This window comes from Phascolarctos cinereus, unplaced genomic scaffold (genome assembly GCF_003287225.1).
Source record: "Phascolarctos cinereus isolate Bilbo 61053 unplaced genomic scaffold, phaCin_HiC Scaffold_4;HRSCAF=312, whole genome shotgun sequence".
NCBI classification, from domain to species: domain Eukaryota; kingdom Metazoa; phylum Chordata; class Mammalia; order Diprotodontia; family Phascolarctidae; genus Phascolarctos; species Phascolarctos cinereus.
This window is the reverse complement of record NW_027555847.1, coordinates 167,645,741-167,670,456: the sequence shown is the minus strand read 5'-3', so window position 1 is coordinate 167,670,456 and position 24,716 is coordinate 167,645,741.

Below are 24,716 nucleotides of genomic sequence, written 5' to 3'. Positions count from 1 at the left end.
GTCCAACCATATCACATACACACACACACACACACACACACACACACATACACACACACACACACACACACACACACACACCCCCCAACACCCCAACACACCAACACACTAAACAAACTACAGTAATTTCCTATGACCTCCAGGATCAAATACAAGATTTTCTATTTGGCATTCAAAGTCTTTCATAACCTAGCCCCTCCTACCTTTCCAGTCTTCTTACACCTTACTCCCTGATATATATACTCTGATCCAATGTCACCAGCCTCCTTGCTGTTCCATAAACAAAATATTACATCTCTGAGTGTGGGAATTTTCTCTGCTTATCTCCCATACCTGGAATTCTCTTTCTCCTTATCTCTATCTACTGATCTCTCTGGCTTCCTTTAAATTCCAATTAAAATTCCATTTTCTACAAGAAGACTTTCCCAATCTCTCTTTTTTTCCACTTAATAGTATTTTTTTTCCAATTACTTGTAAAGACAGTTTTCAACATTCATTTTTATAAGATTTTGAGTTCCAAATTTTTCTCCCTCTGTTCCTCTCCTCCCTTGCCAAGACAGCAAGCAATCTGATATAGGTTATACACGTACAATCATGTTAAACATATTTTCACATTAGTCATATTGTGAAGAAGAATCAGAAGAAAAGGGAAAGACCACAAGAGAGAGAGAGAGAAAAAACAAAGTGAAAATAGTATGTTTCAATCTGCATTCAGACTCCATAGTTCTTTCTCTGGATGTGGACAGAATTTTCCATCATGAGTCTTTTGGAATTGTCTTATATCTTTGTATTGCTGAGAAGAGCTAAGTCTATCATAGCTGATCATTGTACAATGTTGCTGTTAGTGTGTACTATGTTCTCCTGGTTCTACTCACTTCATTCAGCATCAGTTCATGTAACTCTTTCCAAATTCTTTCTGAAAGTCACCTGCTCATCATTTCTTATAATACAGTATTATTCCATTACCTTCAAAAACCACAAATTTTCCCACTATTCCCCTACTGATGGGCATCCCCTCAATTTCCAATTCTTTGCCACCACAAAAAGATCTGCTCTAAATATTTTTATGCATGTGGATCCTTTACCCTTTTTTATGATCTCTTTGGGATACTGACCTAGTAGTGGTATAACTGGATCAAAGGGTATACACAGTTTGATTGCCCTTTGGGCATAGTTCCAGATTATTCTCCATAATGTTTAGATCAGTTGACAACTCCATTAACACTCAGTAGTGTTACAATTTTCCCACATCTTCTCCGACATTTATCATTTTCTTTTTCTGTTACATCAGCCAATCTGATAGCTGTGAGGTGGTTTAATCATTGTTTTAATTTGTATTTTTCTAATCCATAGTGATTTAGGGCATTTTTTTCATATAGCTATAGATAGTTTTAATTTCTTCTTCTGAAAACTCCTGTTCATACCATTTATCAATTGGGAAATGACTTGCATTCTTATAAATTTGACTCAGTTCTCTATATATTTTAGAAGTGAAGCCTTTATCAGAAACACTGGTTGTAAAAATTGTTTCCTTTCTTTATGCTTTCCTTCTAATCTCGGTTGCATGAGTTTTGTTTGTACAAAAAAAATTGGTCTAATATAATCAAAATATCCATTTTTGCATGTCATAATATTCTCTATCCCTTGCTTTTCTAATTTGCTTATAGTATGACCCTTTATGTCTAAATCACACACCCATTTTGACCTTATCTTGGTATATGGTATAAGAAATTGGTCTATGCCTAGTTTCTGCTATGCTATTTTCCAGTTTTCTCAGCAGTTTCTGTCAAATACTGAGTTCTTAACCCAGAAGATAGAGTCTTTAGGTTTATCAAACAAGAGATTACTATAATCATTTGCTACTGTGTCTTATGCAATTAATCCATTCCACTGATCCACCACTCTATTTCTTAGCCAGTATCAAATAGTTTTAATGATTGCTGCTTTATAATATAGTTTTAGATTCTGGTGTGGCTAGGCCACTTTCCTTTGCATTTTTTTTTCATTAATTCATTCATATCAATTCTTGAACTTTTGTCCTTCCAGATGAATTTTGTTATTATTTTTCTACCTCTATACAATAAATATTAGTAGCTTGATCAGTATGGCACTGAATAAGTAAATTAATTTAGGTGGAATTGTCATTTTTATTATAATAGTTCAACTTACCCTCGAGCAGTTGATATTTTTCCAATTGTTTAGGTCTGACTTTAATTGTGTGAAAAGTTTTTTTTAATTGTGTTCATATAGTTACTGAGCTTGTCTTGGCAGGTAGGATCCCAAATATTTTATATTGTCTATGGCTATTTTAAATGGAATTTCTCTTTCTATCTCTTGCTGCTGGACTTTGTTACTAATATATAAAAGTGCTGATGATTTATGTGGGTTTATTTTAGATCCTGCAATTTTGTTAAAGTTGTTAATTATTTTAAGTAGTTTTTTAGTTGATTCTCTAGGATTCTCTGAGTATACCATCACACCATCCTCATTGCCTATTCTAATTCCTTCCATTTCCTTTTCTTCTCTTACTGCTAAAGCTAACATTTCTAGTACAATGTTATTACTGATAACAATAATAGGCATCCTTATTTCACCCCTGATCTTATTGGGAAGGCTTCTAGCTTACCCCCATTACATATAATGCTTACTGATGGGTTTAAATAGTACTATTTATCATCTTAAGGAAAGCTCCATTTATTTCTATACTCTCTAGTGCTTTTAATAGGAATGGGTGCTGTATTTTGTCAAAAAGCTTTTTTTCTGCATCTCTTGAGATAATCATATGATTTCTATCAGTTTTGTTATTGATATGGTCAATTATGCTAATAGTTTTCTTAATATTGAATAGCCTGCAATATAGCCTTGCCAGAATTTATCAGGACTTGTGCCTATCTCATCTGCAATGGCCCCTGGCTCCAGAGGCATACTCCTTTGAACATAACCAGTGGAGTTAACTTCTCCATCTCCCTTCAACTCGTTTCCCTTGCCTTGGTAGTCCTTTTACTTTAAGGTGGTTGTTATCTGAAAGATGTGTCAGGGGACCAAAGGTCTCTATGTGGAAAAACTGTTTCTGACATGCTTAGTATGATAATACTCTGGTAGACTGGGTCTCAATGTAGTCTTTTTTTAATCTGTTTTCAGGGCCTCTTTATCTTTCTGAGAGCCGTTTGAAGGATCCCTTTACAACCCCCATCTGAGACCCTTTGGCATAGCCAGAGGCATAGGACATGGTGGGTCTAGCACTGTCAGCTTTTAGGGCACTGATGTTTCCAGCTGACCCCCTATTTTCCTGGAATGAGGTTGCCCTGGTGACTCTGTGTAGTCTTCCTGGCTCCAAGTTCTTCCCACACATTCATGTCCTATAAGCAGTCTTCCAATTGTACTAGCATATCAATTAAGGCCACCAAATCTCCAGGCACTAGATGTCCTGCTAGGCAGAACTTAAAGTTTTTGTTCAAGATCTTTTTTTAAACACTTTCATCATCACTGCATCCTCACATCCCCAAATGGCTCTCAGCTGAATAAATCCATTTATATAAGCTATCAAAGAGCATCTTCCCTGTCTGGGTTCTATGACAGAAAAATGGAATTCGGTTTATAATGGGGGGTGGGCAGGCCCAAATGGCCAGAAATTCCACTTAAGCTGTTACTAGCTTCCCAGCATGCTTCTCCTTCTCTACCAGAGGAACTAGAAAGAGAAGGACCATAGATCTGGATCTGGGAGGGAATTTAGAGGCTACCAAGTCCAAACTCCTCATTTAATTTTAAATAGATTTTCATTTTTTATTCTGAACTTATTCTATAGCAAATAGAAAACAAAACAGAACAGAACAGAAAAAGAACACTCTAGGTGAAACTGTAGGTATCTATTATGTACAGCTTACTTGCCTTTTTTAAGTATATAATAAAATCAACCTGTGGCTTTCAAAGCTGTCCTCCCTGTCTAGCATTCTTTCTGATCTTTTTTTTTCTGTTATTTTGTCTTCATTTAAAAAAAGATACTTCAATGAACCTCTTTTATTTGTTTTTTTTTCTTGTTACCCTATCTCTATTCCTTTTGCTCTACCACCCCCACCTCTCATTGGAGAGAAAGAAAAAAAAGTTGTTATAAGAAATGCATACTTTGTCAAGCAAAATAAATTCCCACATGATCTGTGTCCAAAAATGTTTGCTTTATTCTACATCTTGAGTCCATCCCCTCTCTGTCCAGCATGATTCATCATCAGCCCTCTAGAATCATGATCGGTCATTGCCTTGATCAGAGTGTTTAAGCCTTTCAACATTGCTCATTGAGTTCGTCATCAGTTCATAAAGTTCTTTTCAAATTTCTCTGAAACTGTCCATTTCATGATTTCTTCTGATACAATAATATTCTATTATGTTCATATATCATAATTTGTTCTTCCACGTCCCCAAAAGAAGGATGCTCCTTTGTCTTCCATTTCTTTGCAACTAAAAAATAAGTTGCTATATTTTGGTACATATGAATCCTTTTCCTTTTTCTTGGATTTCCTTGAGGTTCAGTCCCAGTAATTGTATAGCTGGATCATACAGTATGAACAGTTTATTGTCTTTGAGGGCATAATTTCAAATTGGTTCCTAGAAGAGCAGGACCAATTCATACCTCTGCAAATAATGCACTGATGTGCCTGTTTTCCTACAATCCTTCCAACATTTGTTATCTTTGCTATCTTGATGAAACCCCCATTCTACAGATGAGGAAAGAGAGGCACTGTGAGATAGTGACTTGTTCTAGGGCACAAGGCTTAGAAGTAAAAGAGTAAGGATTTGAACTCAGGGCCTCTGACTCCTGACCAAGTACTCCTTTTGCACTGCTTCTCATTGTCCTATGCCAAGGAATAAAAACCACTCACACCAACTCTTATTTTTTTAAGTCAGCAACTAGATCTTCAAGATTAGCTCATAAGAACTCCAAAAGCCAGAAGTGACTTCTGCACAACTTTGGAATATAGGTTGCAAAGCAGCAGCAGACACAGGAGGCAATATTACCATAGCCAGAAGAACTATGGGAGTGATACAGTTGCTCAAGTAGACAATTCTCCCCTACAATTAGGGATGGAAACCCTCATAACTTCTCCTACCTTCCACAGTTAGTCAGAAAATTGTCAGAAAAGATAGCCCAGAAAGACTTAAAGACACCTTTCTAGGCTTATTTACATACTACTCCTGTTCTTACATTCAACATTCCATGCAAACTGACCTATTTGCTTTTCCTTATCTATGTAATTTATTTTGCATCTCTGTATGCCTGCACAATCTTTCCCTATGATTCCTAGAATTCCAATCTTCTTTCAAAGTTCATCTCAAGCATCTTTTTCTGCAAGAGGTCTTTCTTAATAATAATAGCTGATGTTTATATAGTGCTTACTATGTGCCAGGCACTGTGCTAAGGACTTTACAATTATTTTCTCATTTGATCCTCACAACAACCCTGGAATATGTATGCTATTATTATTCCCATTTTTTTTTTACAGAGAAAACTGAGACAAACAGAAGTTAATTGACCTGCCCAGGATCACACAAAGAGCAAGTGTCTGTGGCCAGATTTGAACTCAAGTCCTCCTGACTCCAGGCCCAGCATTCTAATCACTGTGCCACCTAGTTGCTTGATTCTTTCTTGATTCCTCCATGTGCGAATATCCCTCCACCAACTACTTCTGAACAGGAGTTTGAGTCCTGATTGGCATTCTGGTGGTTAAACCTTGCGTGTCCTTGTATATATTTTGTATTCAATTATAGATGCCCACATTGCCTCCCCTGATAGAATGTAAGATCTTTGAGAATGAGAAATATTTTAATGTTCTCTCTTTGTGTCTCTAGCACCTAACAAAATATGTGCCACGTAGTCACTTGATAAATGCTTATTGATACCTTGAGTGACATATTATAGTCCTGGATACCAGGGCCATAGCCCTGTCACACTCCACCTCTACCCTTTACAGAGGTGGTGCCTCTCGTATGTGGCATATCTATGGGAGAAGAGCTGGGAATATCTGACCAGTCTATAGGTGATTTTCTGATGCCTGAAGCAAAAAGAAGTGAAGCCAACAGAGTCTTGTAAATGCCCACTCAGGCTTTTGGAGAAAGGATGCAACAGAAGCAAAAACACCAGCTACAACTGTTCTATGCGTGTTTATAAACTGTCCCCTAAAATATTGACTTCAGTTCATACAAGAGGCAGACTGGATCTGCTTAATTTGTCTTTCCAACTTTCTATCCAGTCATCTAAATAAAAATGTTCTATCCTGGAGATAAGGAAAATAAATTGGGAAAAGTAGAGAGTGGGACAAACTATGGGGAAACAAACACAATTGTATATAGTTGGTGGATCTGTGAACTGGTCCAGCCATTCTAGAGAGCATTTTGGAACCACACCCAGAAAGTTACTCTATATAACCTTTGACCAGAGATACCACTATTAGGCCTACATTCCCAAAGGAATAAAAAAAAGAGTGAAAAGAATCTATATGTACAAATATTTATAGCAAGTCTCTTAAGAGGCAAAAACTGGAAAATAAGAGAGTATCCTTCTATTTTTGCTGTTGTTCAGTCACTTCAGTCATGTCTGACTTTTCAGGATTCCATTTGGGGTTTTCTTTTTTTTTTAATACATAAATTTATTTATTTTTACTTTTCAATATTTACTTCCACAAGATTTTGAGTTCCAAATTTCACCCCATCTCACCCCTCCCCCCACCCGAAGATGGCATGCATTCTGAATATCCCTTCCCCTAGTCTGCCCTCTCTTCTCTCTCTCCCCCGCTTCTCTTATCCCCTTCCCCTTATATTTTCCTGTAGGGCAGGATAGACTTCTGTATCCCATTTCCTGTATTTCTTATTTCCAGGCACATGTGAAAACATTTTTTTTAAGCATATGTTTTTAAGACTTTGGGTTCCAAATTTTCTCCCTTCCTCCCTCCCCACCCACCCTCATTGAAAAAGCGAGCAACTCAATATAGGTTATACATGTGCAGTTACGCAAAACATTTCCATAGTAGACATGTTGTAAAAAACTAACTCTATTTCCCTTAATCCTATCCTGCTCTCCCATTTATTCTATTCTTTCTTTTGACCCTGTCCCTCCTCAGAAGTATTTGCTTCTGATTACCCCTTTCCCAATCTGCCTCTCTCTATCATCCCCCTGCTCTCTTGTCCCCTTCTCCCCTATTTTCCTGTAGGGTAAGACAGATTTCCATACCCAATTGAATGTGTATGTTATTCCCTCCATAAGCCTAATCCTATGAGAATAAGATTCCCTCATTCCCTCTCTCCTTCCCCTGTTTCCCCTCCACTGTAAGAGCCTTTTCTTTCTGTTTTTTTTTGTGAGATAATTTACCCCATTCTACCTCTCCCTTTCTTCTTCTCCTAGTATAATCCTCTCTCATCCCTTAATTTTATTCTCCAGATATGACCCCTTAATCTTCAACTCACCCTGTGCCCTCTCTCTCTCTCTCTCTCTCTCTCTCTATCTCTCTATCTATCTATCTATCTATCTCTCTCTCTCTCTCTCTCTCTTCTCTCATACATATAATTTTTTCCTCCAACTACCCTAATACTGACAAAGGTCTCATGAGTTATAAATATCATCTTTCCATGCAGGAATGTAAACAGTTCAACCTTAATAAGTCTCTTATGATTTCTCTTTCCTGTTTACCTCTTCATGTTCCACTTGAGTCTTGTATTTGAAAGTCAAATTTTTATTCAGCTCTGGTCTTTTCATCAAGAATGCTTGAAAGTCCTCTATTTCACTGAATGACCATTTTTTCCCCTGAAGGATTATACTCAGTTTTGCTGGGTAGGTGATTCTTGGTTGTAATCCTATCTCCTTTGCCCTCCAGAATATTATATTCCATGCCCTGTGGTCCTTTAATGTAGAAGCTGCTAAATCTTGTGTTATCCTGATTGTGTTTCCACAGTACTTGAATTGTTTCTTCTGGCAGCTTGTAATATTTTCTCCTTGACCTGGGAACTCTGGAATTTGGCTACAATATTCCTAGGAGTTTTCCTTTGGGGATCTCTTTCAGGAGGAGATCTGTGGATTCTTTCAATTTCTATTTTGCCCTCTGGTTCTAAAATATCAGGGCAGTTTTCCTTGATAATTTCTTGAAAGATGATGTCTAGGCTCTTTTTTTGATCATGGCTTTCAGATAGTCCAATAATTTTTAAATTCTCTCTCCTGGATCTATTTTCCAGGTTAGTTGTTTTTCCAATGAGATATTTCACGTTGACTTTATTTTTTCATTCTTTTGGATTTGTTTTACAGTGCTTTGATTTCTCATAAATTCACTAGCTTCCAACTGCTGTATTCTAATTTTTAAGGAAGTATTTTCTTCAGTAATCTTTTGGACTTCCTTTTCCATTTGGCCAATTTTGCTTTTTAGGGCATTCTTCTCCTCATTGGCTTTTTGGACCTCTTTTGCCATTTGGGTTAGGCTATTTTTTAAGGTGTTATTTTCTTCAGTATTTTTTTGGTCTCCTTTAGCAAGCTGTTGACTTGTTTTTCATGATTTTCTTGCATCACTCTCATTTCTCTTCCCAGTTTTTCCTCCACTTCTCTTACTTGTTTCTCAAAATCCCTTTTGAGCTCCTCCAAGGCCTGGACTGATTCATATTTTCTTGGAGGCTTTGGATGTAGGAGCTTTGACTTTGTTGTCTTCTTCTGGTTGTGTATTTTGATCTTCCTTGTCACCAAAGTAAGATAATAGAGTCTGACTCTTTTTGCGCTGCTTGCTCATGATCCCGGCCAATTACTTGAGTTTTAAACTCTTTGTTAAGGTAAGAGTCTGCTTCCAATGTGGAGAATGTACTGTCCCAAGCTTCCAGGGTTTCTATAGCTGTTTTCAGAGATACTTGTAGGGACCTGTAAATTTTCAGTTCTCCCAAGGTGGTATGATAAGGGGCAAGGCGTGTACTCCTTTCCTGGCCTGTGCTCTGGTCTATTAGTGACCACAAGCACTCCTTTCTGTCCTGGAACTGTGAGGAAGGTTTTCTCTCCACAACCACTGCCAGCTCTCCACCACACCAGCACTCCTCCTTGCCCCAGAGCCGCCACCCAGAACTGTGACCCATATCCAAGCACAGGCAAAGGAGTAGATTCCTGCCTCAGCACTGGCAAAGAGGTCCCTGCAATCCCCCTCTGATCAGCTGTTGGATTCCCCCTCAGTCTGTGGTCTGGAAGCTCAGGAGGCAGCTGCCCCCCAGGGCTGTGCTCTCAGGGAACTGGAGCTAAGACTCTGCGTTCTTCTCTCAGCACCGCAGAAACAGACTTTTCCCACTGACCTTCTAAGTTGCCTGGCATTCCTGGGTTGAGAAGTCTGGAAGCTAGCACAGCTACTGAGATTCAGTCCTCTGAGGCCTGCTCCAGGTCCCCTGCAGCCTGCTCACCCACACTGCACTGCGCTCAGCTCCCAGCCTGATGCAATGTACCTTTCTGATCAATCATCCAAGTTATCTTGGGCTGGAAATTTGTTTAACTCTGTCTTTTTGTGGGTTCTGCTGCTTTAGAATTTGTTTAGAGCTGTTTTTATAGGTATTTAGAGGGTTTTGGAGAAGAGCTCAAGCAAGTCACTGCTTTCACTCCACCATCTTGGCTCCGCCCCATCAGCTACTCTCCCATTTGGGGTTTTCTTGGCAATGATACTGGAGTGGTTGCCATTACCTTCTCTAGTTCTTTTATTAGGGAATGGCTAAACAAATTGAAGCATGTAAATGTAATATAATATAATTATTCCATAAGAAATGATGAAATGGAAAATTTTCAGATGAAACTAAGAAGACCTGTATAAACTTATGAAGAGCAAAATTAGCAAAATTAGCATAACTTATACAATGATAGCAATCTTCTAGAGAAAAACAACTTTGCAAGACCTTAAAACTCTGATTAATCCATTGAAAAACAATGAATCCAAAAGAGTGAGAGAAAGGAGAGGAGAAAAAAGACAAGGAAGAGAAAAAAGATTGGGGATAAATAGAGGTAAGGGTGGTGAAAGAGAAGATAAAAAGATAGTGAGAAGATGGGCAAGGTTTTATAGAAAAAGAAAAAAGAGTCTGAGGGAAAGGGGAAAAATGGATGATAAACAAAAGATGACTAAAAATAGGGACTATCAATTGTTGTCCTAACCAAGTGGACCAGCGCTTCACATGGTGCCTGACATGTAAGCAAAAAGTTTATTTTTTATTTTTTTATTTTAAACAAATGCTAAAACTTAAATACATAATAAGAAAAGAAAAAAGAAACATTACAAACCTAAACATAAAACAAGAAAAAAAAACAAAAAAAGTCATAGGCATAGCAGAACATAGGACAGGATTCAAAATATAAAGTGATAATTTTTCATTTCAAGAAAGACTATAGGCTAAATACTGTGAATCTTTTTGAAAGCTGTCCATTTTTCCTTTGCTCTCTTGTAGGTTTTCTTTTGCTCCCTGCTGTACACTTTTTACTTTGTTCTTTTTTCCCCTCCTTCCACCACCCCAGGGCTACAATTGAACATTGGATATATTTACACATAGGTATTGATGTATACGTACACTTATACATATATAACAATAAGTCTTAGTAAATACTTGTTGATTTACTCACTAGTTCCAACTAGGATATGGACAATGGCATGCTAGTTAAATATTTAACAACCAGCTCATTGGGAAAATGTAATGATGAGCCATCTTTAAGTTTAATCTACATTTTTAACATTTTTTTCCTTTTCTATTTTTAAAGTCTGAATGATCTACAAAACAACAAATGAATCCCACATTTGTTGAAGTTGTCAGTTACCAAGGTGCCATTGCTCACACTGAAAATTTAACAATCACATCTCATGAGACTATTTTAGCTGGCTCCAACACACCCCTGGATATAGGTTACGTGAGTCTAGTCTATGTTACCAATTCCAAATAGAGATAGAGAAACTTTGCTTTGTATGGCTTGTGAATGTATAATATAATGTCAGAATTTTCAGCTTTCTTTTTTCCTGAGTCTATTCTGTCCCAGTAGTCAAGGCTGCTGTATGAAAATGGCACGTTGTCGTAGGTGGAAGGGGGACCAAAGGGAATCCTCGAGAATCCAGGGCAGTGATGCATAAGTGATTTGAAAGAGAAAGAGCAAGTGGGGACTTTTTGGTGTGAACTTTATTTAGAGAAGTCTCAGCAAACTGCTAGGCTAGAACTTAACAGTCAAATGGGTCTACACCAGAATATTAACCCATTTCAGATCCCAAAATATGTGTTTGGACCTCCTGCCTATGTAATCAGTGGGGGAGATTACTGTTTGTGATTACCCTGGTACAAGTTGGCAGGTTAGCCAAGGTGAAGGATACTTAAATAACAACCCCCAGTGTCTTTAATGAGAACAAGAAACAGGCCTTTTATTTTTCTTGTATTTGTCATAGCCCCAGGACAATACTAAATACATAGTAGGTATCCAATACAAACTTATTTAATTAAATTGAATTAACCTAGCTACATTGTTCCAGTGAGGGTGGGTGGGAAGATAGGATTTAATTCACCTTAAAATGACTTAAACTAACAATTCTTCCTCCAGGCATCTCAGATCACCAATGGGGGATTTTTTTCAGTTGGCTTTAGCTCACTGGCCAATTCCTCAAACCCAGAAGTCAGTTTAATAATGACAGGGCAAAAAGTGTAAGGAAAATACAGCTAAGTAATTGTGGGAAAAGAAAAAGGGAGAAAAAAACTTTCATTACAAATCGTAAAACTCTCATATAATTGGGTCATTACTCCATATGTTTGTAGCTCTTTGGAACCAGGAAAAGATTAAATTTATCTTATAATATCGATATTAAACAAGAGAACAAGGCTGGGGGGCAAATAGAAGAGAAAGTCTCATTTGGTTGTTGGCTTGGGGGTTTGTCTTTTGTTTTTGTTTTTACAAAAAGTATGTTGTAAAACAAGAAAGGAGGTAGAAGAGACACTCTGGACATAAAATTCAAAACAAAAAACCTTGACTCAGATTACTCTAGATCCTGATATGTACATACATACATCCAGATAGATAGGGAATTCACTTTCCTTTTAGGCATTTGGATCCCAAAGCCGAAGAAGAAAGAGTGAAAGTCATGTAGATCATAAATCTAGAACTGGAAGATATTTCAGAGACCACCTAGTGCAACCCTTTCATTTTACAGATGAGGAAAGTAATAAGCTTAAGTGAGTAGGAAATTCAAGTCACTTGCCCAAGGCCATACTCAGCTAAGGCAACGCTGATTTAAGATACAAGCTCATTTGCAAAAAATTACAGAAGAAAAAGAGAAAAATTACAAATACTATGAACTAACAAAACAATAAAAGACATTTGACAAGAACACAAGCTTCTAAGGTAATATGGTCTGAGATCTCACTGTTATATTAACCCACGAGCACGGAACTGTTAGGAAAACATGCAAAACAGGTCTGCCCACATTTTTATAATAATCTATTCTTATCAAAGACTATAAATTGCAGAGAATGTGCTGATCTGAATTGGTAGAGGGAGTTCTTTTCTTGAAGGATTCCCTATACCAATGAAATCATAGTCCAGTCCATATCCTAACCCTATCACCTAAACTCATCAACAACAGTAGTAGAACCACTATATTTGGATTATATCACTGCATATTCAACATAATATGTGATCAAATTGGCAAAGATAAGTCTTGAAGTCATAAAGAGTGTCTCAATCTGAAAAAAATACAAATAGAAGACTTCTATTCTGGTGGCTACACAATTTTAAAGGATCTTGGGGAATCATCTGATAAGATACTTTAAAGGAAGAAAGATTCTGAAAGAAAGGAAAAGTTAAAGATGGTATAGCTATCACAAAAAGTTACCATCTGCAAATACAGCCCTACTGTGCTGTTCCATACAAATCTTTGTGAAAATGGGCTATGTATTGGTCAAAGGTTTATTTTTTTTAATTAAAATATGAGAAAAGGACAGGTACACTTTCAACAGATGAGTTTTTCTAGCAGAACTCATCTCTCTGTCCACAAAACTGACTAAGGTACAGGGAATGTACAGAGTGTTCCAAAAGTCTTAGTGCAATTTTTAGTTATTAAGGTTTAAAATTGCACTAAGACTTTTGGGACAGTGTTTATTGTCTATTGTTTTTGTTTGTTTGGTTTGGTTTGGTTTTTAATCAGATGATATAACAAAATGCAGCCTGGGAAGCTTTCCTCAAAGTATTTCAACTGCATACATTTAAAGAACATAAAGTTTTATGGCATATGTGACTACAGAGATAACTTTGTTCAATTGTATTCATGCCACGTATGGCATGAATCAAAATATAAAATAATTAAATTCCGTTCTAACATGCTTACTAGTGTCACAAGAGATTTTGTGACTAGAACCCAAATAATTGAATAATTCTTTATTAATAGTGAGGTTTCCCAAACACTCTTGTTCAAAGATGACATTGTTTTAATTACAGCAAGGTTCAGAGCTCTATATTGTCTCTTTAATTAAATCCACAGTAGTGGAAAAGGGATATATTTAATCATCCCCATTGGAAAAACAAAGTGGATGAAACATGCACATTGCTCCAACTAATATCCTGCTACAATGCTTTTGCAACAGAGGGCAGAATAATTGAGTTGAGAAAGCAGGGTGTCTGTAGCTGTTGAAAGAAGCCTTGATGAATGCATTGGCTTCTTTCTTACTTTGCAGTATAAAAGCCTGGAGCACTGAACTGGTGACCACTAACTAAATATTATACTGCAACTATAGAACTGAATATTAGTATGAGGAAACAATTGTACAGTGAGACCTAAAAGTGGAAGATGAGTGCAGTTCTGGGCAGTCTCACTTCGTGGGTAGCCTTCTGCATTTCTGTTTTGCTGTGTTGTATCTGTCCTTAGATAAAGTCTCTTTGTTGAACTGTCATAAACTGCTTAATATCTTAGACACAAAATACCTCCAAACAATTGAACTATGACAGTTCTATGTCACATGATAAACTGTGCCTGCCTTTTTAACAATACCTTCTAAGGTCAAATCTATTCTCATGGTTATGTCTATGTCAAAGACTGGTAGTCGGTGGTTGCAAGATCCTGAAAGATGGGTATCCCTTCTACTTACTATCAATTTATATATCTCGGACAGGTGACAAAGAGGACAGAAATTGAGCAGCAGGAAAAAGTCAGTCTGGGTTGAAACTGAGAAACTCTACAAGATTCTTGATGATACCAGATATTTCTTGTACCAACAGTCCACCTCTTTAATATCAATATATTCCTAGTCATGCTTTATGGTTTTGAATCAGAAAACAACAGTTTCACAGAAGTTAACCTAATAAACAACATAAAAGGCTGCAGCATATTATCAATAATAACTTCTGTGTCATGTGATATAAAAAAAATTGTCAAAGACATACAATTAGAAAAGGAGACAGATGGGTTATATGGTGAGAATGAAAGAAATAGATATACAATCCAAAAGCACACTTTAAGATACTAAAAGACCAATAGGAGACTTTTATTTTTAATGGGCAAGAATCATACAGAATGAGAAGGCATAGAGGAGGCATAGAAAAGTCGTAGTCTGTACAAGTGAAGAAAATGAAGAACACACCAAAGAGCCAAAAGCTGAAATTCATTGAGTCATCACTCCACATGTTTATAGTTATTTGGAACTTTGTGCTTTACTCAGAGACTATCACTAGGCTTTGGTTAAAGAGTATATATAGTCTATATGAGGAAACTTTTGTAACTGGAGATAGAGGTTTCTCTCTATGAATGGCCAGAGGGGCCCTGACCTAATTGGGAGAAGTAACTAAAACAGGATATCTTAACCTGGTGTCCATGGAGCCTAAAAAATTTGTGAACTTCAATGGGAAAATTGTGTCTTTATTTTACTAAAATCTAACTGAAATTTAGCATTTCCTTCCAATAGAAAGTTTTTAAAATAGCTTAAGAAAACATCTCCCATAGCTTCATGATACTGTCAAAGGGATCTATAACACAAAATAATTGAGAGCCCTTGATTTAGACCAATGTTTTTAAAAATTAGAGAAATGGGTTCTAACTTGAATTAATAAATAATAAACAAATTCATCTCTCCACACACCTTTGAAAGTTATCAAAATAAAGTTTTGGGGAAAATGTATAACAAATAACATCTAATTAGCACATTATTTTGTTGTTCTGCTTAGCTCAAGTCAAAGGCAATTTGACCTTAATGTTTAAAATCTGATATCTATGCCCAAGTCTTAAGTTTGATTCTTGAGTGGGCCTCTTAGTGTGTTCAGTCCTATGGCCATACACGCTACCCCAAACTCCAGTTACGTGTATCAGGAGTGTGTGCCCTGGAGAGTATGGTATAATGGAAAGAGTACTGAATTTAGGCATCGAACTGGTGTAGCAGATAGTGTGCTGAACTTGCAATCAGGAAAATATGAGTTCAAATCCAGTCTCAGATACTGACTAGTTGTGTGACCCTAAACCAGTTACTTAAACACTGTCTGCCTCAGTTTCCTCAAATGTAAAATTGGGATAATAATGGCATCTACTTCATGAGGGATTGTGAGGATCAAATCAGTTAACATGTAAAGTGTTTTGAAAATCTCAAAGCACTTCTTGTGTGATAGATAAGTTCCTTGAGATCAGTTTTCTCATTTGTAAATGTGGTCAGCAACTACCTTTGCAATACGGTTATTAGGAGGCTCAAAGAAAGTAAGCTATATAAAGAGCTTTGTAAACTATAAAGCACTGAACAAATAGGTGTAGGGTGGATTATTATTCTCACTTCCTGTATCTTAACTGCCCATGATTTCTGTTGAAATAAATCTTGTTGGGTTTTTTTTTATTCTCTGACAACCTTTGGCCCAATCTCTTTTTGCTAATTCCTCTAGCTTTTTATGCAATTCCTCAGTAGTTCCCATTGGATTCCTAACTTGGGTAGGTTGGTTCTGTCCTTAAATCTTTAGCACATAAGTAATATATGCCCCCCAAAAAACTTTGTCTTTCTTCAAACTCTTCAAAGAGTCTGTGTTATTACCACCAATATCTTCTTTCCAACTCAAGGGGAATGGCTAATTTAGCACTGCAGGGTGTCCACTGCTATGCAAACACAGCTGTTTTCCACACAGGAAATGCAAGCAGCCATGGGAGAGCTGTCCACAGCTGAAGCTCATTCAGTAGATCAAGGAGAGGAGATGTCAGAAGATGCAGTGCAGTCAGACCCAATTCAGTTCAACAAATATTTATTGAGGGTGTGAAGCACTGTGCTAAGCCTGAGGGTGATACACAGATAAATAAAAAATGGTCCTCGCCCTCAAGAATTGTGAGCCTGAGGCAGAGAGGTTTCTTTTAACTTGCTATAATGACTTTGGCTCTAGTAGGAAACAGAATGCCTGGGTGTAACTGATATGAGGAATTTGGTTTGTCTTCATTCTGTTGTACTTCCTACCTCCAACTCTGTGAGCCATAGCCACCTCCCTTAAGGCCTCATTTCTTGGTCTTATTTCTGTGATAGTAACTTTTAGATAGAGTTGTTTAGTTCTTGGGGAAATTGAGAGAATTTGTGTCTGGGATAGGGTAGACCTGTCCCCTTTCTGGGTGAATTATGACTTTAAAAAACTCTGACATGAACAGCATAGTAGAACTGTCTGATAAAATTAGATAGATCCCAAGTACTGGGAGCATAACATGGCTTTATGAATTTTAATAGTTCCTGAAAAATGTCAGCAGAGGTTTGACTATAAAAACAGGTATAAAATAACACCATATGTCTGTGTTAAAAGAAATAAGGAAAAGAAAGAATATAAACTTGAATTATCAGACTGGGGGAAAAAAACTAAGATATTATCTGAGATTTCACATAGTACCTAAGGTGCAGTGATAAAGTAGGGAAAAATCCAGAAAGTCTTCCCCTACCACCAACAAATAGGATTTAAAATGTGCTTACATTCCATTGTGCCTCTGAAGTTTGGTCTTTACCAATGACATAGGTACATTACAGGTGGAAAATTATATTAAATGTAAACATTATATACATGTCTGTATGTGCATCTATATGACATTACACACTACACACATTCACACGTTTTTGGCCATTGGTTTGGGCCTATGATTTCATCAGTATAGAACTGCAGATGTTGAAGCTCCCTCTTACAGAACTTGGAGAGTTGCCTGGGGACACAAAGGTTAAATAATTTTCCCATGATTCTGTAGTTAGTACAATTCAGACACAGAACTTGAACCTAGATGACTTCAAGTCTGGCCTGTACACTGTAAATACATTGACATAATGTCATATATACTATATGTGCCTAAGATATATGAAAACACCATTCTGAAGAAAGGAGTATACAGTTATATATACTACATCTACTATACATACCACTATACACTCAGCTATACTACCGTGTGTGTGTGTGTGTGTGTGTGTGTGTTGTGTGTGTGTGTGTGTGCGTGTGTGTGGTCCAGAACTATGTTTTCACTGGCAAAGGAAACTCCTGGTGACAAGGTAAGAAAATTCTGTCTACCAGAGTGGCAAATGTTCTGCAACTTATAGTTTTAGAAAAGTGCCAGGGCAGAGGGGCAGAGGGGTGGCGGGGAGAGACTCAAAGGTTTAATGACTCATCCAGGATCATAGATCTGGAGCTAAAGGAGCATCAACAACTATTTAACCCATATCCTTCATTATTACTGATGAGCTTCTGGTCAGCACAGGGTCACACAGTCAGTATGTCAGAGATGGACTTCAGCCTAAGTCATCCTAATACTGAAGCTTGCTTTCTCTCTTCACTATACCACATTGTCTCTATTTTGTAAGTATCTATGTGTCTTTGCTGACTCTGCCACTTAGTAATTATGTGATATTAGTAAATCACTTTACCTCTCTAGATCTCAATTTCATTTGCAAAATAAGAGATTTGGGTCAGATGGCCTCTAGGGTCCCTTCTAGCTGTAAGTCTATGATCCTATGACCCATTCCCTTATGTGAGAGGAAAAATACATGCTCTGATCATTACAAATGGGTTCTTTTCCAAAAATTCCAAGTCAATTTTCCCTACTGTGAATTGGTGCTTATCAGCACAACATTCACAGCAATTTGGTAGCCCTAAGATACGAAAATAATAAAAAGAATATTTCTAGTATAGATCCTTTATGGTATCAGTTCTTAAACTTGTTGGTCTTAAGGTCCTTTTACATTCTTAAAAAAATCATTGAGGACCTCAAAGAGCTCTTGTTTATGTGAAATATATGTATATAATATATGTATGTATGTATATGTATGTATGTATGTATGTATGTATGTATGTATGTACATATATACTGTGTTAGAAACAAAAATATCTTAATATTATTGTAAAAATGATTTTGACCTCATGGATTCCTGAAAGAGACTTGGGACCCTTGGGGGTCCCCACACACACACACTTTGAGAAATGCTGCTTTAAGGAGTATTTCTGAGGGGAAACAAAATTCTTGTGAACCAGAATTAAAATGGCTGAGAAGACATAGAGGTATGAGTGGTCATGTGCATCATGAGGGGATGGCACACTCACAAATTCAACCAAACTACTGATGGGAACACTAAGATTTATTTCTACAGCTAGCTTTGCACCTTACACCCTTATTTTGATCCAGATAGACAAAAAAAAAAAAGACAACCCTTGGCCTCATTTGAAAGTATAAATATTACAACCCACTCTTTGTTCTTTCCTTTGGCTCTGCTACTACTTTGGAAGGTCTAGATATTGTTCTAGGAATCCACTCAATAAAATATATATATACATGGTTGGGGAAATAGCATTTTTTTTTCAGAAGCAAATCCCCATCCATTCTGATTTTGTATTCACCAGAGAGCTTACACTGACTTTTATTACACAGCCAGATATGAGATGACAAAATGAATTAGCACAGATTGATAAACCTCTTTGATTTAATCGATGGTGCACCTATTGAACAAACCCATAAGTGCAGCCTATATTTACATGGCTTTTAAAGCAATTGTTTTCATCTCAGATGAACTAGTCAGTTTCAATTAATCAGTTTATATAGTGTCTACCATGTTAACACCCAGATATTTCTGATTCATGCCATAACCTGGGTTTTTTTTTTATTAAGTTGCTAAGGAAAATACCACTACCACCACTCCCTGATGGATGAAAATCAAACATAAGATTACAGGATCATAGATCTAAAGCCAAAAGGGCATCATCAGCCATCTAACCCATATCCCTCATCATTACAGATGAGGAAACTGAAGTATGTGGAGGTTAAAAGTGATTCACTCGAGGTTACACAGGTATCAAAGACAGAATTTGAGCTCAGGAGTTGAATTCTAACCCCCACTGGATTATGTTGCCTTAAACAGTAATCATTTATTGACATGTCCAGGACTGTGTTAGCTGCTAAAATATGAGTTGATTATTATCCTTAAGGTCAATACATTTGTAATGAGCAGAGTTAGTGGACATGCAACTGTTCAAGATCTTCATCTTTCAGAGCAATTAATAGGAATTTAGAGAAAAGATGTGACAAGGTTTGGAGTCATTAGGAAATTTCATGGAAGAGGAAGATGTTGGAAAGATATTTGGTTTGTTTATTCAGATACCGGTAAAGACCTTTGGAAGATATCTAAATCATGACCGGAAATATTACTACTAGCCTAACCCTGCTGAGTCAGGATTAGATCTTGGAATAAGGGATTCCTTAAGAATTTTTGTCTGCCTGGATCAAAATAAGGATAGACTTACCTGGTATATGCTAGATATATGGATAGGTTGGGATCTGTAAGAGGCTATTGTCCCTGAGATATCTAGGAGTGGGCTTTACCAGATGTTTTGATGGAAAATGAAAAATGCTGCTATCACAATGGGGAACTTTATGCAACACGAGCTCTGGCAACTTTCAAACACAGCCCATAAGTGATCTTGTAAAACAGTAGAAAAACAGGGCTTCTGTGAGAGCTGTCCAAATCCCAGATGATTCATCTAGAGCATATTTGCTAGGTTGGGCCCCTTGGGGAAAGAGTTTGGAAAAACAAATGTAAATCAGAAGACTCCCGTTACTTTATACCACGAGAAATATAATGTCAGCACCCATCAAGTGAGTAGCCTGACTGAGCCAGAAAGAGATGATGAGCTCAGCCAAACCAAGAGAATTGGAAAAGAGGCCTGATTTAAGAGCCCTTCATGTCTTGCTGCCCAGATGGAGCCTTGGCATTTTATCTCTACTCTCCTAATATCCCACTCCTCTGTTCTCTATTGTCCTGACCTTTGCTTCATTACTTGACCTTGTTTCCTACTGTGCTAGTTCTATTCATAAGCACGCATAGAAAATTATTATAAAATCAGATATGAGATGACAAAGTGAATTAGTCTAGATTCATAAAACTCATTAATTTAATCAATGTTACATGCCATTTTATGCCAGGTATGTCACTTTTCTATGTATACCTTTGTTTCTATTAGTACTTGAGACCCTGATTTCATGTCACTAGTGCTTAATTGTAATGCAGACCCAAATTAATCCTGCTTGAACAGCTCAGAAAGAAGGACCAGACCCCCTTTCCCCTAGCAAATAACTTCCAAAAAACTTGCAAATACCACATACACAGGTTTTTAGAGATTTCCTCAAGGACTAGCCATAAAAAATTGGCCCAGCTCTAATAAGTACCCTTTAGTCTAGCTGAAACCATTTTATGAAGAACTGAAGGTAATTTGGCATTTTCTGGTCTTCTGATATACTTTCAATAGGGATAAAAGCAACTTTGATTTCCCCTTGGGCCTATAAATAATTCAGCTCCATTTGTGTGCCATCGAATCTCTTTTAGCAGAAACCTTACAAAGGTCAGGACCAAGTAAATGTCTCTTTCAGTGTTTGTGCATAATGTCAAAGAGTATTTTTAGGGCAAAGTGGTATTCAATTGAAAGACTGAACAGAGCCTAGTGAGGTCATTGTGTGACGGGGCAGAAATTCCTATGTCGGTTGTCATTGGTTCTGATGAGAACCCCCAGAACTAGGACAGTCCTCTCTGGCAAACACACAGCTACTCTTCTTAGGAAAAGGAGATTTTCCAAAATATAGTTTGGGCTTATTTCTGTTTTCCCTGAATCCAGAAGCAATCTACAATCAGCTCTTTTCTAAAAACTGTTTCTGGTTTGAATGAAACCAACCATTCAATTCAATAAACACATATTATTAAGTAATTACTCTATGTGTAATACTCTACTAGACAATGAGGACACTGAGGACAAAAAAGGAAACAGTCCATGCCCTCACAGAGCTTATATTTGATTATGTAAATACTACTTTCATCACATTACAGAATTGCAGAATGTTAGAACTAGAAGCAAACTTAGTGATAATTGTCCAACCTCATTACACAGATGAGGAAATTGAGACCTAGAGAGTTGAAGTGATTTGGACAAAGTCATTAATTGGCTGAGTTGGAAGTGGAACCCTGGTCTACTGATTCCCAAATCAGTGTTCTCTACCATACTATACAATGTCACTCCCTAAGCTTAAAGACTACCTCCTAAATACCAGACCAAGCAAAAACTCCTTAGACAAGTGGTCAGGGCTCTCCATAATCTGATCCCATTTCACCTTTTCAAATGTATTTACTTCTATTCCCCAATATAGAACTTTCATCTTAGGTAAGCTGGCCTTTTCATCCTTACCTCTGTGCTCTGTGACCCCTTCCCTGGTTTCTCTCTGCTTATTATCCAAATCCTGATCATTCTTCGAGTCTCAGCACAAATCATTGAATCACAAGATTACATAGCTTCACAGACCTAGAGCTTGAAGGGGTCCATGAGGTCATCTAATCCAACCCCCTTATTTTATAGATGAGGATAGCAAAGCCCAGGGAAGTGGTTACTTGTTTAAGGTCACACAGATTGTAAATGTCAGAGGTAGCATGTCAGGTCTTCAGAGTTCAGAATCAGTTCTTCATTGCCTTTGCTACAGTCCATCTTAAGGGAACTAGGGATTGTGGGATCATAGATTTTGGGGCCAAAAGGGATCTTTGAGGGGCTTGGACTAGATCTAAGAGCTACCTATTCTGTCTTGTGTTGCTTTCTTATTATTTCACATATTTAATTGAGCTGCCTCTGTAATGAGTTTATAAGATTCCAGAGAACAGGAACTATATTTTCTGTTTCCTCTGGATCCCTAGCACAGTTCAAATAATATGTACAGGCTAAATAAATATGTTGACTAAATTTGAAATGCTGGTAACAATAAGAAGAAAATTGAAGTTTGACTTTGCTTGGCAAACTCAAAGAATAGAAAGCATCTTCTTTTCATGGAAGTGATTTGCCCAAACACACTCTTTATAAATTCTGATCCCTGAACTAATGAATGGACTTCTCTGGACTAATTCATTTGCCCCTCTGAATTACAAATGCCATCTTGGAAGCAAGTATCCCGCCACAAAAGAGATTAGCAAAGAAGGCTCAGCTGCTGTGTTGCCCAAATTATTTCCTTCCTTCTCCTTCATTAATGTGAATGAGGCTAGCCTGGGCTTTTATCTCCAATAGACAGGTCATGTTGGAAAAATGGTAATGATGGTGCTAGGTGATGTATTTTTTCTCTTATCTTCACTCACTGAAGCATAAGTGATAAATCAAAACCAATGGAAGATACAGAAAAAACCCAATATGCATAGAACTGTTCTAACCATATGATTATCCTCAGCTTACCATCCAAGGGCACAAAGAGTAGTCCAGTCAATAGAAAGATTTAAGATACTTGCCCTGGACCAGAGGAAAAGACCTATATTCACTTGTCCTGAAGATAGTAAGTTGCATGTTCATGTTCAGTCTCCTAAGGAAGATTGCATTTTTCCATCTGGCCATAGATTTAAAGCTGGAAGGGACCTTAGAAGCCATTTAATCTGACCCCCTCATTCTACAGCTGAGGAAACTGAGGCCAAGAAAGATTAAGTGATTTGCTGAAGGACACAAAACTAGTAAATAGAGTAGCTGGGAACCCTAACTTCAGGCCTATTCCCCAACTCCACAGCTCAGAAGCTACTATAACCAGAAAATGAATACATTATGGCAATCCGAGAACCTGACTGACCAGACCAAACACTTTCATGTGTATAGTTTCTGGGAACTTAGGTGACTGAGTTCCCATTTATCTGCAGTGGTTAATCATTTCTCAATACAATTAATATGGGCTTTAGTATACTACATAGTATACTACACAGAGTCTGGAAGTCAGAAAAACCTAGGTTTGAATCTTGACTAAAACACATTCACATTGTATTTCCCTGGACATGGAACAACTTCCCTGGGTCTCAAGTTCTGTATCTGTACAAGGTAGATGATAGTAGCACCTACATCTTCAGGTAGCTGTGAGGATCAAGTGAGATCATGTTGGTAGAAAGCTGGGCAAACCTTAAAGGAATAGATAAACATCAGCAATTAGATACTGCTGGGCGGCTCAGAGCTGGGACTGGAGTCAAGAAGACTGAGGTTCAAATCCAGCCTCAGACACTTACAGCTGTGTGACTTGGGCAAGTTACTTAACCTCTGTCTGCCTCAGTTTCTTCAGTGAGATAATATTTGTAAAGTGTTTTGCAAGCCTTAAGATATTATAGAAATGCTAACTATTATTATTAGGGTATAAGTATCTTGATGCTCTTTGTAGCAAACACAGGATATTTTCATTTGTCTAAAGCCATTAGAATCAACCATCCTAGAGTTCCTTTACAATAAACATACCCTCAGTTAGGAAAGCCCTGTCTTTAAGAAAAAGACTAAGTTTTACTTCTCAGAGCACATTTGATTAGCTCTACCTAGGACAGATTGTAAGTCACTGGGAACTGAGAAGTGATTGTAATTGTTCCTATGAATAGCTTGTCACTGGCTTGCATGGCTTCAAAACTACTTACAGAGATACTGTAAATAGGGGCAGTAAAAATTTTAGTTTCTTTCTGATTATCCAAATGTTGACCATCCTTCAAGTCCCAGCCCAAGTCCTAGGCCCTGTTAAAACTGTAAGGGACCTTAGAAAACATCTCATTTGACTTTCTTCATTTTGCCAATGGGAAAATTTAAGTCCTGCACTCTTGAACATTTTTAGTAATAACTTAGATTGGTGATTCCCATTTTGTGATTCCCTGGATAAGTCAGAGGTGTCAAACTAAACTCTGGTGCAGCTGGAACCCATTGGAATGTAATTGGGAAATGTTTTAAAAATATGACAAAAGATAGATGATGCTAATCCACGGTTCTCTAAGTCAATATGTGACCTGCAGGTATCCATTTCTATTTGAATTTGACACCACTGGTCTATGGGGTTGGTGCTAAAATTTAGTCAATGGTGTCTTAAGTGATAAATAATTACAAAGAATATTCTGAGTAGTTTATTAAGCTACCCTGTGAGTTCACAACATATTTTTGTTGTTGAAAGGGGCTTGTGGAACAAAAAAAAAGTGCAAACAACTCATTGATTTAGATAAAGATACAGATGACATGCTTTTTAAATTTTCAGATGTCACAGCAGTAGAAGATGTACCTAACACATCGGGATGGCAGAGTCAGAGTCTAAAAAGATCTCAAAGAGCTAGAACATTAGAGAGGCTCTAATAATGTGGAATCTAATGAGGAACAATGTAAAGCCTTACATTTGGTTTCTGAAAATCAGCTTCACATGCACAAGAAGAAGAAGGCTCAGCTCAACGGCAGTTTATCTGAACAATATCTGGGGACTTAAGCATATCACAAAGTACTATTT